Below are 20,427 nucleotides of genomic sequence, written 5' to 3' on the forward strand. Positions count from 1 at the left end.
CACTACATCCTTGTATAAGAAACATAGGCTATGTAGAACATTGGGTGATCATTATGGCCATTTTGATGTTAAGCAGTAAGGCACATAGGATTTCCAGTTTGAGGCCATCGTGATAACATCAGCATAGACACTAAATGTGTTTTGATTACAAATGCCTGTACCTTATTTAGCATCTATCAGAGTGTGTTTGAGAAAGTGCCCATAATATGTGAACCCAATAATGTACACAATACCTCTGTTTTTGAGACAGAGTCTCCCTATCTATGTAAGCCGTCTACCTGGGAACTGGCTATGTACATCAATTGGCTACAATATCACAAAGATCCACCTGCCTCTATCTCATGAGTGATGGGATTAAAACATTTTAGAAGGTTACTTGACAAAAATGATACATATTTATGGCATTTTGAAATTTACATATTATGAATGGTAAAATCAGGCTAATTAATCCAATAAAGTCATAATATTGTTTTTGTGGTGAGACATTTAAAATTTCAGTGATTCTTTCAAGTATATGATATTACTTTATTTACTATGTCATACATTAGATTATTATATGTAAACATTTGGTTTCCTTTAAAAAGTTAATTAGACAATAGTGGCCTAGGGGTGTATCTCAGTGAATGAACACATATACATCCAGGCTTGAGTTTTATTTCAGATCTGCGGGGAGTGGGGTTTGGGGTAGACAACAGAAAGTATGGGTGTCATTTCATGGGGTGTAGAATCAAAAGTAGCATGAGATCTGTGGTTTCTGCGACACAGACAAAAGTCTGCCTCTTTCAGGTTATTAGTATCTCTCATTTTAAAAGAATTATCTTTACTTTATAAGTAGCTTTTCTTTCTGTTTTCTGAGTCCATGCTTTTCAGCTATCCTGGAACTCACTTTGTAGACTGGCAGGTCTGGACCTCACAGAGATCATCTTGCCTTTCTACCTAGTCTTGGGAATATAGGTATGTGCTACCATGCCTGGCCTTATTCTATAGTGTTTTGAATGCATCTAGGTATGTGCATTGCGTATGTATGTGTACCTGATTTCTGAAGAGGCCATAAGAGGGAAACAGATTCTTTGGAACTGGACTTACATAGATGGTTGTAAGGGTTTATGTGCTTAATGTGTTATTGAACCCTGATCCTCAATAAGAATAGCAGGTGCTCTTAGCTGCTGAGCCATCTTTCCCGCCCAGTTATTAGGAATCTTTTAATGAACCCCTTTCAAATACCTAGCATAGTTTTGGGTAACAGTCAGTGTATCCTGTTATTCTCAGAGTACAGTGGGGTGGTAGTTCCCACAGAGAGACAGTCCTTACTAAAATATTTGCTTTGTAGGAAGGAAGTGCCCCCTCACTTTATAATCTTCAGAAAACAGTATATGAAGAGAGATATATATTAGAATTTTTGTGATTATTATTTATGATAGCAAAGTACTCAGAATGGTATTTGACATGGATGGACTGAGCAAACGAAGTACGTACTGATTTGTTTGGTAAATTAAATATATAATATGGGTGATAGAGTGCATAACTATAATCCTGGCACTCAGACAGCTGGGCAAAGAGGACAAAGAGTTTGAGGCTCTCTTAGCATACACAGTGGCCACAACTGGAAAAGTCAATGAAAGTTTTGTAAATATCTGATTTCTAGGCATGGCTTAGGAGAATTACCTCACACATGAGTACATATAATCTTTGTTTTTAAAAATGATTTTAAACACCTTGTGTGTGTGTGTGTTTGTGTGTATGTGTGTGTGTGTTTGTGTCCCAAGCTTGGCTCTGGTTCCCTGCATCTGGTTCTATCAGGAACATGAGGAAGGCTTTGTGATGACAATTTGAGTAGTCATGAATGTCATTATAGGGGAAGGCCAGTTCAGGCATCCTCTCCACTATTGTTAGGAGTCTTAGATACACAGGTATTTGAAAATCAGGTCTCTACTCAGCTTACTTCCTTTTTTCCTTCTGATTTTATTTATTTTTATTTCCGTGCATTGGCAAGATAATAAAAGAAAGTCAATAAATAAATGGACTCTTCATTCTCTATTTGACCTTATAAAATATCAATGCCAAATGTGTCAGAGGTCAATGTGAAACATACACTTAAAATGTAGGTTCCTGTTGTAGCATAGGCTTGAATGTTTAGGAAAAGACCTGAATGGAGGAAAATACCAGCCACTCCAGGAATCCCGGCAGTAGTTGACAAATGGTCTCTCATGAAAGAAAAGAATTCATTGGCAGCAAATGAAGGAGTTACCTGAGAGTATTTTGTAAAGAAATGGTTAAAATCTTTGCTATTGACACCTCAATTAGATGATTTAATACCTGGATTATTTGCAATTACATAAAATATGTAAATCATGAGAAAGAAGTCAACAGACTTACTAAAGGAATAAGAAAAAAGACAGGCCTCACAGATGTACTGTCAATGGACAATCAGTTGAGGAGGCATCAGGGAAATACGTGGTGAGCCTGCAGTAGGTGCCATCCACGGCCAATGAGAAATAAGTGGGAAAGAGAGCTGAGGGAGTTTTCAGAAGGAAATGCTATACTTATACTATGCTGGGAGGTATGGGACAGTTTATAGCCTGGTTGGATATAAGTATGGGGATCCTCCAGAGCCAAAACCTATCCTAAAACATGGTTCATGTACAGCTTGCCAAAGAACTCAGTATTTATTGAACAGGTAGTTGCCCATCAATGCTGATGGCATCACTGTGCGCAGAACATTAGTGAACCAAGAATGGTGTCCAAAAGCATTGTCAAAGATGAAGCTCAGTGATGTACTGAGAATGTGAAGTCTTTTCAGCCTTATATAAAACGCAGTTCTGTTGTTTTTAGTATGCAGATCCAAATGGGGCTCGATGAGGTGGCTCGGCAGATGAGGACACTTGTTCTTCTTGCAGTTCCCAGGATGAATACAGAGTATCTCATGTTGACTTTCAAACTCAGTGAAATCTAGATTCCTGAGATCTGGTGCCCTCTTCTGTCTCCCTTGGGCACTCCACACAGGAAATCATAAAATGAATTAAAACATGAAATGCATGATTTCAAACTGGATACAACTTGAGGTAAACATATTAATCAACTTAAAACCATTTCAAAAAGATAGTCACCCATGGGTATGTTCACTTCACAAAGAGTGCTTGACTGTATATACCTGAAATCCTGTATTTCATGCATTTGCAGGAATTGCTCTTTCCCAGACCAGCATTTATTAAAGGGCTGGGGTACGAGGTTCAAAGTCGTAAAAATTGTGAAGCAAGCACGATTGTGATCACTATACATTATAAACTCTAAGAAGCATACCATGTTCAGTAACTAATATAATGAAAATAAAAGACAAGGAGAATAATTCTATCAACACTGCATAATATCGATCAGTTACCATATCCATATCCTTCTCCGTTTGAAGGGAAATGTGTAGTTAGAGATGTGCACTTGGCAGCATTCTGTCGCTTCTGTGGGGCCCACCTCTTCATGGCCTCCCTCTCTTTCCTCTGGCATCTGTGGTGGGCTGAGGGGGAGTGGCCATGGAATATAACTTTCCTTTATGGAATTGGTTGGCAGCTGAAGTCTAGCTGCAGATATTGCATTTCATGTTTGGGAGGTGATGAGGCCTTGTTTCTGGCAACAGAGACAAGCTCCTTTGGAAATACAGTATGAGATGATGCTGGGCAAGGCCTATTGCAAAAATGGATGTGGTTAGTTATTTTAGATGGTGTGTCACTGGTGGCAGTCAGAACAGCTGTCTTGTCAGATGCCATCAAAGACATGCTGGCAGGAGCTTGTTGGAACAGTTTGAGTGTGGTAAACTGCATTGACTGGGAATGTGGCCTCAAAGGGTAAGCTTCAGTGGGCATGCTGGAAACCTGGGGTGATGTTTTCAGGAAATAGCTCTGGCTTGAGGTTTGTCCAGGTTTGGAAAGCCGGAGGTACTTACTTGGCCTTCCCAGGAAGGGGCAGCTCATCCAGGAATGGAGATGGACAATCACTGTGAGCACTGCTCTCTGCTGTGTAAGCATTTACCCAGGTTTGAGCAGGCCCTCGGCCATCAAGTGTCTCATAGAGCAGGGATGTGATGGCAGGTCCTGTCCTGGGATCTTTATTCCTGCAGAAGTTTATCAGAGCCTGGGAGGAGTAGATGCCAGTTTTCTTCTCACTCTTTTTCCCATGGGTAAATGACCTGCACTGCCTCCAGCTTGTATATGCCAGGATGTGTTTGAGGCTTTTTAAATCTGTCCTGGCTGGGCCCAGGTGGATGTGTCTTCCCAAATGTGGCATAACTTGTGTTAATTATATATATATATATATATATATTTTAAAGTTTCAGTCTTCTGGTCTTGTCTAGTGTTGAATGTGGGGTGTTGAAGTCTGCAACTATGAGTGTGTGAGTTTTTTTTATGTCATCTTTGAGTTTTGTAGTGTTTCTTTTTCCAATGCAGGTACTTTTATTTGTGGCATACATACATATTGACAATTGAGACTTATACTCATGGATTTCTCCTATGATGAATATGAAATGAAGCAACTTTTTGAAGTGACCAAGACCATGTTTCCTTCTTGCTTTTCACTTTGCTACTCAACTCCCCTGCCAGGGCGTAGTGGGAAATGTTGATACTTTCATGGAAGATAATTTAAGAATTCCCTGAATTAAGCAGGGTCTTGGTGGCACACTCCATTAATCCCAGCACTCCAGAGGGAAATGCTTGCAGATCTTAGTGAGTTAAAGTCCAACCTGGTCTACAAAGCACGTTCCAGGATAGGCTCCAAAGTACTACAGAGAAACCCTGTCTAAAACATCAAAGAAACACAAAATACTTAGACTGTCTCTAAAACTGTAAGCAAGCACCCAGTCAAATCCTTCCTGGCAGAACAGATGTTTTGGTCATGTTAGCTTTTACAACAGTAAAACAGTAATTAAGACTCTCACCAAGTATATCATCTGTGCATAGAAATGTGTTAATGTTGTTCTTTTGTGGTGATATCTTGTTTACACAAATAAAGTCTGTTTGGGAGTCAGATATAGATGCAAATGCTGAGAGATCAGAAAGAAGGAGCAAGCCACAGTTCATGTTATCTCCTAAGCATCTCAGGAGAGGACAAAACAATGTCCTGTTTTTCCCTGCTTATACCCTGTTTCTGCCTACCTACATTAGTTCCTGTCTGTCTGGGCAGTACTGCAGACCAGTATTGTTAACTACTGGCAAAGTCCATTCTCAGAACCTCAGAAAGACTTTGTGTAAGAAAGATATCAGCACATCAGTTAAAATGAGAAAATCCTGTGTCAATGATTAATGACTGTATTAATGACCACTTGTAACAAACTTGTGACACTGTTCCTGAATTAAGTGTCTTAATAACAGAAACTGTCAAGTCTGGGTTGAGTGCTTTCACCTGCCCAGATTGCAGCCCTGTAAGGATGCTGTAATCTTCCTGCAAGTATTCCCTCTGTCCCTTTAACACATGGCTTCTGGGATAGCCATTGGCTTAATGACATCATCCTCCCTCAGCCAATCAGCACTAGATAGTGTTATGAGGTTACCTTGGAAATAACTGACCAGATGTTCCTCACTGCTGAGCATCTTTGATCGCACCCAGATGTGGACTTTTTTTTTTTACTGCGAAACGCAACAACCAGAGTACTCATCAATTTATCCAGATCCTACACCTTTTAGAAACCAAGAACCTGTTCTTTCATCCCTTAATCCATATCTACTCCTTTTCTTTGTTGTTCCTGACTTGAATATGTCAGGAAGGAAAAAAAAAAATTAATGGTTTCATTTTTTTTTAATGGACAGCTCCCTAAACTGGGAAGTATCAAACAATGTGGGATTAAGGGGAAAGTGGTGAACATTAGGATGATGGCATTAAATGTAGTCTTGGATATGCCATTTCCTAGGGGTGACAATTCCTAGGGGAGATTTCTCCATCCTGTCACTAAATGTGTCTTTACTTTCCTTGGTGAGATAGCAGGCTTCAAGGGCTCTCTGAGGTATTGTGTCTTAAGAGTATGAAAGAAGGAAACCAGACTATTCCTGGGACTGATTCAGCTGGAGCACAGAGAGAGCTGGGTATGTAGACAGGTCAAGTAAGGGCCATGATTCTTCCCTGCACTAATTTTGTCTCATGAGAATTATCATATTAATATTGTGGAACAGTGTTGTTAGGATATCAGTGGAAATGTCTGCAATATCTTCCACACCTCCATGAGCAGGGTTGCCTGGCCACCCAGGCTGAATAGGCAGCTATGTCTTACTCATGGACCAGAAGGCAATTTTCTCGGGCCTGGGCTATTACAGTTAGGCCTATTACTTGATGGGAGTGATGGGTCTGTGATTCATGTCTAGAACACAGAAGCAATAGTGTTTCCTGTTGTGACTCTCAGAACAAACTCTTGAAAAGTAGTGTCAGTTCCAGGACTGGTTTTTTTTTTTTTGGTGTGTTCCCTGAGCACTTGGGAGCTGAGGTACCTGTGCCTCCACTAGCAAAGCTCTGTCCAATTTTAAAGGAAACTTTCTTCATGTTAAAATTCTTTTTAATTTCTCAACTGATAATATTTTTATTGATGATGTTGGAAGTGTTTTTTGTAAACCATCCAGTCACACTAGCTTACTTCTCCTCCCATGTTTTCCCTCCAAAAATTTTTGACCATTCCAAAGTACAATTGAAAAAGACTATAGTAAGTCTATGTTTTCTTGACCGTATCTTCCCTGGAGCATGGTCAAAGTCTCACTGGCCCACCTCTTAAATATAACTGAGCCCTCCTCCACCGCCAGTATTCCTGCTTTCTGCCTGAGCAATCAAGTGTATAGCATCTTTATCACAAGTTAATGACTCTCCTCAGTGCCTTTTGGTCTAGACTATTTCTTGTTAATGTGAGGGAAGGTACAAGTCTCCTGTAATCATTTCTTATTCTTAATTATGAGTCTGTTATCATAGATACCACTGCAGAGGAAGCTTCCTAGGCCATAACAGCCAATGACACCACAGATCATTGACTTCCACTTGGCTTCAGGGGGCAGTATAGATTATAGAGACAAACCTGGCATGGAACTACAGCACAGTCTATGGAATTCTTTTGATGAGGCTCAATTCAGATAAAGAATCACTCTCCATCTCCAATAGTTTGAGCTTCTGCAGCTCTGATTCACTTCTAATTGGCCTGTTCATGGAGGTCTGCTCTGTCATTGCCAGCATCATCTTCTTCTTTTCAATCTCATGAGAATGCTTTTAAAAGGCATCTGTCCATAAGACCTGATATTTTAATTGTTTCAGAGTTCTTTTGTTCTTTCAATATCCTCTGCTCTCTCATCTCCCCTCTGTGCCTCCCTGGGTCTCTAAGCCTCCTGGAGCTGCTCTGTGGTTGTGCAGATGCCTGCAACCACTGCCATCTCAAATTGATGTCTACTGTAAATTCTTGAAGAACATTTTGATGTAATCCCTGTTTTTTCAATTGAAATTGAAGTTACGTCATATCTACAACCTCATCAGCTCTATAATAGGATTAAAAGCCTTCAAACCTATGACCATAGTGGTCATTAAGTTAGCAATGCATATATGAACAAAAACTAACATTAGTTACTGGAGAAGAGGAGGTTTTGTTTTCATAAGTTCTTTTATTCTTGCTTACAGGCAAACTTTTAAAATACTGTCTCAGACACCAACAGAGCTCACCGGGACTTTTCACTCCCATGGCCCCTAACGGGGTAAGTCTCATTCCTTTTGAAAACAATGTTCTTTGACATGCAATCATATATAGAAATTTAAAGAAATGGAATCATTCTTTAAATTAGTTGTTATTTAACTTAAAATCTATCTTATTTTACATACTAATGCCAGGTGCCTCTCCCTCCCTTCTATCCATTTCCCTACCTCATCCTTTAGTAGCATAGTAAGGAGATCCAAAACTGGGTAGGTCACTAAATTTATTGAGCTGTATGACTGCATGTGGTGTTTTACTTACTCTAATTCCTTTAGTAAGAGCTTTGTCACAACTTACACACACACACACACCCAAACACGCACACATACACACACACACACACTGTTTATGTGTGAATGTCAGACAGTAGACTGACAGAATGTCAGGATATTAGGAGGTGGCTTCTGATTTTCCTCTATCTTGTCTTTTCTTTTTTAGAACAAGAGCACCATGGAAAAATACCAAGACATAGCTCTTCTGCCACAAGAGCGGTTCAGATTTTTAATTTCCACAGGAATGAATGTGGAAGTCAGCGACAACGTACCCATGGAATTATATATCAAAATGAGTGATGACCTCCTAGAGATGGCAGGAGATCTCCAAAAGAAAGAACTGAAAGAGGAAGCATTTGTGTTGTACCACAAATTTTTAACGTGAGAGCCTGAACTTTCCATCTCCTTTCCTGTGACTGATCCCTCACTAATCCTGTCTTCATCTTCATGCTTCTCCCCTCTGCTGGCTTTGAGAACTTGAGAAAGACATCTTTCAGTCAAATTTATGGCAGTTCACACAAATGTTTTTCCTTGCTATTCAAAGACACAAGAACCACAAAAATGGGAAATCATGATAGTTCATGAGCATGTTTCCACATGGCCCTGATTTTAGATGAAATTTGGCAGTTTAAGTGGTTGTGTCTGCATTGGTGAGTGTGTCAACTGCACTATCTCTGGCCAGGCATCCAGTCACAGACTTATTCCTATGTATGGCAGAGCCCAGATTTCTCTTCTCTTAATCCTGTAGCATATTGTTTGGTTGAGAAAGAAGTTAGCATATCCAGTATCTAGAAGGACCAAAGGACTGTGTACTACCTGGGGTCAAAGTGGCTTAGCATACTTTCTGTGTTGTTCACCATCCTTGGGTAGGCAGAATAAATGCAGGATGGCAGAGCTGTCACCAGAAATTTACATGTATCCTAAGTCACATGATTGTTCTGTGTTTGAGGAAGGGAAAGATGGCAAAGGTGTCACCAGTCCTGCCTAGCCCTGTGTTTGGTGAAAGAGAACTAAGGACATAAATGCAGGTGACTGTAAGGAGCCCAGGCTCTAGGGAAGAGCTCTGTGGTCCTGAATCTATTGATCTTCAGAAGACTGTTTGTGCTGAGTAGTCATATCTCCATCATGTTCCACAGAGGAAAAGAAAGGTCAGACTTAGACATGATCACAGATAACACATTTTATAATTGTCAGGTTGTGCAACTTGTAGAACAAGACTTCTTTTTGTTTTCCACTTTTGGTATTCTGAAATATGAATGTAATCTCTTGAGATTGCAGGAAATATCCTTCTCATTACTTCAACCTTCCTAAGAGAAATAACTTTGTTACTAGAGTACTTATGTGTTCACCCCCTACCAATATCAGTTTGTCACAATCAGTTTTCAATCCCACCCTGCAGTCAAGAAACTTTCTTGGTTCCTGGACTGACAGGAGTGTTGAAGCAGGTTAGCAGTCTTTGAGGGTGCCTCCTCTCACTAGGATCCACTGCACACCTCCCTGCAGCTGTGTTCACACAAGTGTTTCCTGTCATTACCTAATGCTCCCTGGGGGCGGTTGTGCCCTGCTCAGAAACAATACTCTGTGCTTCTCTATGAGCACACACCATTCTCCTTTGGTAGTGGAAGGATGAGAACACACTCTGTTTTTTCTTTTGAAGTTCAGGAGGAGGATGGTCTGTTTCCTTGATATTCTGTGAGTTCATTAACACTCCCGGCTGCCTCCTGAGTGCTGGGATGACAAGCATGCACAATATCAGCTTACCTCTACTTCTTGATAGCAGATATTTGAAGAATGCACTAGAAGAATTAGGACCTTTCTTTCTCCAGGCACTGGGATGGATATGGGTGTAATATTTCAGGGTGGAACTCTTCTCACTCCAGCAACTTCTGAAACCATGCCTAGAGAGACCAAATTTTTTCAGGATCTCATTTAGAAATTTGGACCTTTTCTGCTCACATATTCATTCTGCTTTATTGCTTTAGACTCTTCGTGGAGAAACTGAGAAGAAGCCCAGTATGCTATAACTCCCTTTCCAAGGGAACACGATCCAAAATCAACAAGGTGGGTCCTTTTTATCCATGTGGCAGTCCTAAATCTCCAGAGTCACAGGGAGCTACATAGAGAAAAGTCACAGATCCTGTCCCTGGGTAAACAGGACATCTCTCAGCATCACAATACAGAAGAAAGGGATGGCAACAGATTGGGGTCAAGTCATGGATAAGATTCTGACATCTCATGGAACTAGATTGTATCCCCAGTGCAGGAAGGGACTTTTAGAACCCATTCTCCATGGAATGATACTTCTTTAGTATGGAGACACGGGGTGGTGGGGAGCCTAAACCCTATCACAATTGATTTAACAGTCTTTGATGATTCCTCATGGAAGGCCTCACCCTCTCTGGGGAGTGGAAGGGGGATGGGATGGGTAGGGGTCTGTGTGGGGAATGGGATGATAGGAGTGAGATGGAACTGGAATAGATATATAAAATAAGAAAAAATATTAAATTAAAAAATATTCATAAGTCCCTTCCCTTTTGTTTTCTTTCCCCCTTTGCTGACATTAGGTCAGTTCTAATTCTCCCTTCTGTTCTGTGTTGCAGACAATACATAGGGTCTTTGACATAGTTGATGCCCTGACGAGACAACTCCTGCAGCAATATAGCGAGGAGTACTCAGAATACCTGGCAGATAAGGTCAGTGTGTGAGCATGAAGACAGGATGTTTTTGTATCACTTAATCAGCCTGTGACCTGGGACTTTGTTTTACTGTCAGCGGAGGTTGTGATCCAAGGAACAGGGTCTACACACACTTGCAAACATATGCACTCATACCTATAGAAGACAACACACACATTTACGCACCCCTGCACCTATTTACACACCCATATACTCATGCATATTCATAGTCACAGATACATACACCCCAAGTGTATTATGGTTCTGAGAACATGGAGACCAAACTGTCCCTTAATAAAGTCTTACAGTATCTGAGTAAAGGGGTGTTGGTTGTTTTTCATAGTACCAGGGTGATAGAGGGGATCATAGATGCTGTGGTGATTTGTCATACCTGAACACAACTTCCTTTGTTCATCTCTTTGTTGGCAGGTCTTTTTCTTCTGACTTTTGAAATATTAGACTAATCCCATTTTTCTTCCTATAGAAAAAAAGAGAAGAAGAAGAGGCAGAAAATAAGGCCTTCTGGCATGAAGTAAGAGATACCATCAAACACTCCTCAGACTTTGCCAAATGGAGTGCTCTTCTAAACAGGCTGGTGGATGGAGACGAGAAAGTCTGGAGCGCGGAAGTGGTTCCCAGCCTGGCATTGGCACTTAAAAGTGCTAAAGTGTCCTCTGAAAAATGCACTGTTATTACAACATCAGTGCCATGCAGTCCGCAAGAATCCATCAAAGATATCAAAAGGAGCCCATCATCAGACACACAGGGTGGAGAGGTGAAGATGGTGGAAAGCCCAGGTAAGTCACCACAGCTTCATGTTTTTATTTTATTTTATTTTTAATTTAATTTATTATTTTACATGTCGATACCAGTTCTTTCTCTGTCCCTTCCTCCCTCCCTATCTCCCTCCCTCTCTCCTTCCCTCCCTCCCTCCCTCATTCACTCTCTTTTACCCTCTCTGCCCTTTCACATGCACTCTAACCATGCTCCCCTCCCATCCCCCACCCCAATTCCATATGTAGGGGAATGCCATCCAGTTGGGGTCATGTAGGTCTGACAGGTCATGTGAAGTAGGGACTAGGGCTTCTCTCCTGTCTCTAGATTAAGGCAGTTATTCCTACATGGGGGATGTGTTCGCAAAGTCCTTTTGTGCACCAGGGATACATCCTGGTTTCACTGTCTGAGGTCCCTTAGACTGCTCAGTCCTTCTGTCTGAGAGCCATATTCAGGGGGGCCTGAGTCAGTTCCATACTGGCTTCCCAGCTATCAGTCTGGTGGCCTTTAGCTCCTTCTTGTTCATGTAAGCTGTCTCTATGTGTTTCTGCCTCCTGGTGTTTGTCCTCTCCATCTGCATCTGAGTTCTACTTCAAGTCAGTGTTTATGTATGGGTGTTTGCTCCTATTTCCTACAGGCACTAGTTGAGGGCTCCATGGATAAGTTAGTTGTTGATCTCTCTCTCCGGGAAGGGCATTTATGGTAGCCTTTCCACAGAAGCTCAAATTGTTAGTTGGCAGCAGTCTTGTAGTTCTCTAGACGTCATGATTTTAAAGACTTATGTTTAAATGGAGCCCATTGCATCTGGGTCAGCCACACACATTTGCGAGTGCACCTCACCAGTCTAGTAATGCTGCGCTTTTGAAGAGATGTCTGAAGTTGGGAGCACTAAGCAGCACAGAGAAAGCTTCAATCCCCTTGCAATGTCCCCTGTCTTTGTCTTTCCTGGATCCCCTTTGCTGTGGTAATAGGACCTGGAGTGACTAGTATTTTCTCTTTCCTTCCTGCCATCTGACTTCCCATAAAAGAAGCCTTTAACTTAGTTTAAGCCAGTTCAGTTTCTTCAAAACTCATGATATTCAGATCCTCATCTTTTCAGAGCTCTGGAGAGAATAGAGGAAGCACATTAAAATACTACTGAATTATTGCTCATCGTGAGGACTTTGCTGTGCATTGGTAATTCTGAAAAGACTATTTTGGTTGTATGTGATTGAATTTTCAGCATTAGGTAAACCTCTGTAGGATTCTCCTTGTAGGTCAGGGAGATAATGACACTGACTGAAGTGCTAGCTGTGACAGCCTCAAACCTGGGGTGGAATCTCCAGAAATCACCTGACAATTGGCTGTGGGTGGCCACCTCCCTATTCTAAGTTCTCTTCAGGTTACATGAGACAGGGAGACAGAGAAGACCTGTTTTTTCACAGCACAGATAGCAGGGAAGACACAGAGCACAGAGAGATTCTGTTAGACTAAGAGTGCCTGGGAAGGCCTGCACTCCAGGAAGTCTGCTCACATCTGCAGAAGTGCTATCGCACCTGCGCATCCTTGCCCACACATGAACATGCACATTCTGAAAAATGCACACATATCATAGACATGTGCAAACACATGGTTCATATATGAAGGATTTCAAAGGAGAAATCACGAATATTGAAGAAAAAAGTTCCCAAATATGCCACCTAAATGCATTATTACTTTTATTTTTTATTTGAATCATCTGGTTTTACAGCCTAAATAGGCCTTAACTTGAAATCCTGGCCCTTCACCTAGGAAATGCTTAAAATCCAAATATGCAATGCAACTATTGGGCTGGAATTTTACACATTTCTAAAGTATTGGTTGATTCTTTCCTACACTGGCAGGAGTCAAATCTCTCCTTGAATGACAACCCCAAGCAAAATTGCAATACCCTTCCTAATTACACATTGGTGAGAGTCAGACTGCCCCAGCTGTGGGCCTGTGTATTCAACAATCCGCATATTTACAGATGATCTTAGAGAGTCAGTCTTAGAGAGCCTAAAGCCTGTGCACTCAGCAATCTACACATCTGCATAACATAACATCGGAGCAGAAGTAAGCTATTCTGTTCCTTTTGGACTGTAGAAACAACCAGGATAGATCATGTGGCCTCAGCTAATTTGAGAAACCTATCCCAGACACTTTGCTGAGTTTAGTGCACCATCTTCACTCAACCTTAAGAGTCTAGAATGCAACATTACTCACTTGTATGTGCAAATGAATGCCCATGTAGTTCTAGGTTCTCAAGGGTCTCCCCCATCCCTACAACATGGGACTGTCAGTGGTGCTCTGACCTTGAGAAAGACTGTGTATGTTTCCATGTAATTTGAAACTCTCAAAATTTGACTGTGTTTCTGGGTTCTCAAACCTCTTGCAGAAAATGGTCAACATGACATACCATGCCCTCTACAAGCTTTCTTCAATTCAAGCTACAAAATGCTAGTAGTTAGGGTCAGTCTATGTTAGAAAGGCATAGTCCATGAATGCCACTTTTATGAGACTCAGTCTCAAGACAAATGAAGACTCAGGGAAATGTACTTCCAGAACTGAGAGTGCAGAGGTCACCAGACCTGAAAAGCTGAACCATGGACAAAGAAGACATGGCTATCTGAGGAGAGTCATGTTGGAAGTATACCATTTTTTTTCTGTGTTTTTGTCCTGTTGAGCTCCCAAAAGGGGTTCATGTTACCCACCTGAGTTGGGAGGGGACTTTGACCACTGAGTCTGTGAACCCACAAAGAAACTTATTACAGTCAACTCTCAGTCACACCCAGAAATAGGTTCTTCCATCCACTCTAGCCGACAGTGAAGTTCATGCTCTCAGCTAACACTGAGCTCTGGAAAGAGCTTTCAGAAGAAAGTTCTCACCTGGATTGTGGTTCTATTATAGGCAGGGGGCTCCTGAAGAGAAACCCAATATCTTTGTGATTTTTCCTCCAGGCCACCAGGCTGAGCTCCACTCATGGACACCAGGTCCTGTAACCTCAGACTTCTCTCTCTTTTCCATTGCAGGTCAGAACTCCAAAGGCCTCCGCCCTGTAGTCCTTCCAAAGGACCTTTGTGATCAGTTTCTGCGTTGTGCACGGAAGAACACCAGGAAAGGCATAGAGACATGCGGTGTATTATGTGGTACCAAGGTAAATATAGGAAAACCCCTTCTTGATCTGAAGCTGTTTCTTATTCCCCTTTGGCTGCCCATGACTGCCAGAAAATATATCCAGGATCTGTATCCATACATATCACTCAACAGAAGGAACCATGTGTGAAAAGACCTTAGCTAACTTGAATTTGATGACTTTGTATTTGGTTGCTTTTCAGAGGTCTTGAATTGAATACTTTTATTCAATGCCATAGTTAGAAATCTTCATTCTAATCAGGGCTATTGCCTGTAACCCCAGTCATTGGCAAACTGAGACTGGAGGCCACCTACAAGTTCAAACCAGGCTCACAAACAGAATGAGACCCTGAAGTAAAACCAGCCTGGCTTACAGACAGAAATGTGAGAGTGAGGAATGGAGATAGCACTTTGGCTAATTCTAAAAGGGAACACTCAAAAATTTCTGTGTCCTAGTGATTCCCTACTCTGTGCTAAGGCTTAGAATAGAAACGAAACACCTCAAGACCTGTGAGCAGACCTAATGCCTGCTGGAAACAGAACCCTAACCTAGGATATGCTATGGGAGACATCTCATGTTCATCTCATCACCCCTACATTTTTCTGTTTCCCAGGAAAGCACTGGAACAGTCAATGTGGGGAAACACTGGGGTGAGGGTAAAGGATGAGGGTCATTCACTGGGGTGAGGGCTTCATTTATTTATGGAAAGTTGGATTGATAGTAACTGTAACAAGTGGTTTTCTTGTGGCAGGTCAAAGAAGAATACCATGTGACCCACATAATTATTCCTGTGCAGACAGCAGGCCCTAATTATTGTTATGCCGAGAAAGAGGAAGAAATATATTTCATGCAAGAGGAACTGGGCCTTCTGACGTTAGGTTGGATTCATGTAAGCAAATTGATTTCACAGGTGGCGAGCCCAGATCTGTGTCTGCACAATCAAGACTAATTTCATCCATCTCTGAGCACCCACAGTCACTAGTGTTCTAGTGTTTAGTCAAAAGTCACAACCCTTGGTGCATTTCAGCTTTACTAATTTACCTCTTCCTCAGTGTAGTTCTTCATTGTTCCACTTCTTTGTTAATGTGTTGTGCATTGTAGACTCCCTAGGAGGTAAGAAAACATGGTGTAGACACCATCACCCTAAATGCTGTATGGAAGTATTTCACTCAGTCAAGAGAGTTCCCTCTGTTGATTTCTTTTTGCCTTTATGAAGAAGTACTTGGTTTGTGTACACCCAAAGAGCTTCTTCATGCAAAGTTGCATCCAAATTTGCTTATTTGCCTTACAATAATACACCATGGCAGATGGAAGTAGGTTCTGTGAAGCCAGGTGAAGGCAGGAGACAATCCCCTGGAGGTTTTTGTTTGCAGAGATTCAGAATACCTGGTAAATGGTGAGTGTGACAGCAGAAGAAGTGACTTTCTGATAGCTAACAAGACCTAATGGGGACTGCTTGAGCACAGTGGATTATTCTATAACAAAAGGCTGCAGGAGAACTGGGCATGGGTTTCCCAGAAGCCACAGACCAGGGACAGTAAGAGAGAGAATTCAGGATGTGACCTAGGGACAATCTCCATCTGCAAGGGGATTCAGTCCTCATGCTGGAGCTGGGGTTCATTGATGAGTTTGGCTTCTGAAATTTAAGCAGGCCATGGTGCCAGAGACTGCAAGGTTTAACTAATCCATACACATCTGAGTATACAGGCAGAATACTGGCATCCTGTCATTCAGGAGGTAAGACTTCTGGATGATGACTTTGGCACCAAAATGTAATAACCAGAAAGAAAGAGGCTTGAAAAAATGGGTTGAGTTTATGGCTATGTGGGAGTCTCACAGGACTGTCATGTTGAGTCTTCATCTAGGCTGTAGATCCCTTAGGAAGGGAGAGTCATGAGGCCACTCTGTGCAGAACTAGTTTAACAGAATCATCAAATGTACATGAATGGGGAAATGGCGTGTTTTGTTGGTTTTACCAGTTTTTACTTCCTTTCTTTTTCCAAATGTTTTCTATTTTAAAATATAGCTAACTTGTAAGTACGCTTACATTTGCAGTGTAATTAATGACTTCTTGATGAAACATCCATGTGAATAATACTCTTAGAGAAGGAAACAGGAACCTTCCAAGAGCCTTGTCAAGCTTTGCAACTTCTCCTGAGATTGATCTCCTTCTTGGTCTAACCATCTCTTCCTCGTTTCATTAGAATTCATCTACTAACTGTGCCTTCCTCCATGATATCAGCATTTCAGTACTGCTTGTGTCTTGAAATGTAGAGGTTATATATTTGGTTTTTACATCTGGCTTGCTTGCCTTAACATCTGCAATGTTCATCCCCTTTGTGGCATGCAGTTGCCTGAGGTGTGCTTAAACCTGGTTGGCAATGAAGGAAGGGAGGGAAGAGGCATAAGTTAATGCAACAGTACTATGTAGAGTAACACAAAATATGACCAGATGTGGCTTCTCTTCACATAGGAAGATATCCCACAGCTCTTAATGGCAGGGAACTGAAGAATCACAGAGTCTGTTGAACTGAAGTTTTAAATAGTTTGGGAACTCTTGGTTAAGATGGAATAGATTCTTTTGTTGGCAGGATGGAAGCAGATGTAGGTTAGAAGCTAAAGGACAAACTTGGAATGGTTACTGTTTAGACATCAGGTATAAGTAAGCATGGATGAATAAAAGTCTAGTCCTCAGTGAGGGAACAGCCTCAAGTAATTGTTTAAAGCTCACCTTCTACTGACCTTATAGATTAGGTTGATAAGTGAGTTCATTTCCTCTTCCTTCTCCACCTAGCAGACCAGAGATGTGTCCCAGCATGATTTGGCGAGTCATTGTGGGAGGCAGTGGTTGAAAATTCTTGGGACCTGCTGTGTTGGGTATGTCATTGGGCTTACTGTGATTTCTTGAATTCTTTTGTCTCCATAGATCCATCTAACCCAGACTGCCTTTTTGTCGAGTGTGGATGTACACACACATTTTTGCTACCAGAAGATGCTGCCAGAATCAATTGCAGTGGTGTGCACACCCAAATATAAACAGTGAGTATATATAATTTAAGCCTAGATGGTACAAGAGCAAAATCCTCTATGGCTCAGAACATTGTAAAAACTAAGTAATATCCATAAAGTCTTAACTGAGTGCTATAGAAGCCCCCTTTTTAGGTGAACATTCTAACACCAGCTGCTCTCAACAGATGTGCTAACACCACTGTACATTTTCTAAGACAAAGCACAAAGAAGTGATCTCAAGTGTCAGAGGTTGAAGTTATTCCACATCAGAAACTGCCTAAAGTGTCATTCTCAATGTCACCTTAGTCTGAATTCCTCAGCAGAGCTAGTGTTGGGAAAGCAATGAATCATCCTGTTTCTTTGAAATAAATTTGGACCCTGGATAATGTCCCACAGGAATTAGTGGTCATCGGTTTGAGCGCTACCCCATTTATTCCTCACAGTGATTGGCCTGAACTGGATTGATTCTTCTTTGTGCTCAATTCTACTGTTGAGAATTTTATTATTAAGTCAAACTACAAGAAAGGGATCAAGAGAGAGAAAACCTTAGAGCAAGATACACGTAAGGAGAGGAATGAGAAGGAGAGCAAAGAGAGGAAGAGAAGGGAAGGAGGACAATTAGGACTATGACAAAGAAGACATAGTCTAACAGAACTTCAATGATAGTGTTCACAAGGAATAGAAGGAAGACATACACATCATCTGTGCAGGAGGAAGAATTGTGCAGATCAGAGCAGAGACAGCAGAAGAGCAGGGGAACAAGTGTAGGTGTGAAAGAGAAAGAAGAGAGGACATAGATAGGAGAGGAGAGAGGGGGAGGAAAGAAAGTGGAAGGGGAGAGAAGAAGAGAGAAAGAGGGAGAGGAGAGAGAGACGAATGAGTGTTGTGGGGATTTCTGTTTGACTGTGAGTCTGCCTTTCTCTTTTCAGAACAAGAATTTTCACACTGACAACTTTTGGATTAAAAGAAATATCAAGGTGCCCCAGGAGGGGCTTCCATCCCCATAATCAGGACTCAGCTCTTTTCTGTGTACGTATCTGTGTACAGGAGAACAAACATAATAACATTGTGATAATACCAAACCCTGTCCCATAAAATTTATAAGAGCCAGGGATGCAACCACAGAGATTCAAGGAAGCTTAAAATCCTGGAATCGGAATGCTAAGTCTAAGAGGTAGAACATTTTGTGTGTGTTTATATGTATCATAATTAATATGTATAAGCATTTTTATAGACTTTGGATCACACTCTGATCCTAAAGGGAAAATAACACTTGTAGACATTTCAGCTCTTCTTTTAAAAAGATATATAGTTTTATATTTCATTATATTTATACCTGTACTTTCATTGTGTAGCCTTTTAAAAATAGACCATATTTTTATTTTAATTTGTTGTTTCTGTGGATTTGCACATGGGAGTTTAGTGCCTGTGTGGTAGAAGACGTTTGCAGATGCCCTAGATATGGAGCAAGGCAGTGAGCACTTCCTACTTCCCTTCAAGAATAGTAGGTGTTGTTAAACCCCGAACTATTCTCAAGGCCCCACCTTGTAACTCATGGTTCAAACCAGGGTGATCAGTTTTTTGAAGCCAGAAACTTTCTACCAGAACTCTTCAAAATTACGTAGCTCCATTTTAGAGTACAATAATGTTGTTTCTGAGATATTAAAATATATTGCTCATTTTAAAAATGAATTATCTAGAACATGAGTTCCCAAATTGCCAATTGTAATAACCCCTTCCATGGTGAAAAACACCCATAACATAAGCTCTTGGGCAGTTGCAGTAGGAGATCATCAATTTGAGGCCAGTTGATGTTACATAATAAGACTTTCAGACTGATGATTACCTATCATGTTGTAGACCCAGAGTGACCATCCCTGAAATGTCAGTAATGTCACCATTACAATATGATTAATGTAATGACTCCCCTCAAGGTCTATTGGGTCACCTTTGCCATCTGATGTACATTATGAGTCCAATGGTGCACTGAACTTACACATCTCTAACAACAAACACAATAACAAAGACAACAACAACAACAACAAAAAAAAAACTATTTGCTATGTGACTCTGGAAAATAGATGGAAAAGATACAGAGATACACGGAGATGATTGACTCTAAACATGAGGCATGAGGAGAACTAGGTGGGAGTGTTGGGGCCAGAACTTTTGACATTACTTCTAATGACATCAAGATTTCACCTCTTGGCTGCGAACTACCTGGCTGCAATGAACTTCTTCAATCAAAACTTACTGCTTGGGATGTGGCTCAGTTGTGATAGTGTTCCAATTTTAAGCATTAGGATCTGAACTCGTTTCCCAGCACTGATGAAAACAGCTGTGCTTATGTTTGCCTATAATCCAGCACTGGGGAGCTTGAAGAAGCAGAATAATGTCAGGATCCTCCTGACTTAGCTAGGCTATGTGTGCTAGCCTATGTCGCACAAGGCCCTTTTTTTGGTATAAATAAAATGTACAAGTTGTTTCAAAACTCATTTCCAATCCCTAACAATATTTCACTTTTTCCACTTGCAGGACTGCAGTCATGTCACCATCCAAAACAGCAGGGTGACAATCACGGATTTGCGATGAGTAAATCCCACTGACCCACCTCATTGGGAGACTGTGTGTGTGTGTGTGTGTGTGTGTGTGTGTGTGTGTGTGTGTATTTTGTATATATGTGACTGAATGTATGGTGGTGTGTATCTGTGTATGTATGTTAACTTGTGTTTTGTATGTTACATCAGTGTTAAGGATGTCAATGGTATGGTATGTATTTATGGCACACTGTGTTCATTCACAGAGCCCAGATGAACTTAGTTCTACATTTCTGTTTTAGCAATTAGGAAAAGCTTCAATAAAACACA

At 41.2% G+C, this 20,427-nt stretch overlaps 1 long non-coding RNA gene across 1 annotated transcript in view; it reads left to right on the top strand.

The window, feature by feature from the left end:
- The first annotated feature begins 17,483 nt into the window (after positions 1-17,483).
- The window catches only part of LOC127214625 (uncharacterized), a 104,760-nt gene continuing 101,816 nt past the window's right edge, over positions 17,484-20,427 (top strand). Inside the window, exon 1 of the long non-coding RNA XR_007833879.1 lies at positions 17,484-17,590. This is a non-coding gene — a long non-coding RNA (uncharacterized LOC127214625). The remainder of the gene's footprint in view (positions 17,591-20,427) is intronic.

This window comes from Phodopus roborovskii, unplaced genomic scaffold, assembly GCF_943737965.1.
Source record: "Phodopus roborovskii unplaced genomic scaffold, PHOROB, whole genome shotgun sequence".
In the NCBI taxonomy this organism is placed as follows: Eukaryota; Metazoa; Chordata; class Mammalia; order Rodentia; family Cricetidae; genus Phodopus; species Phodopus roborovskii.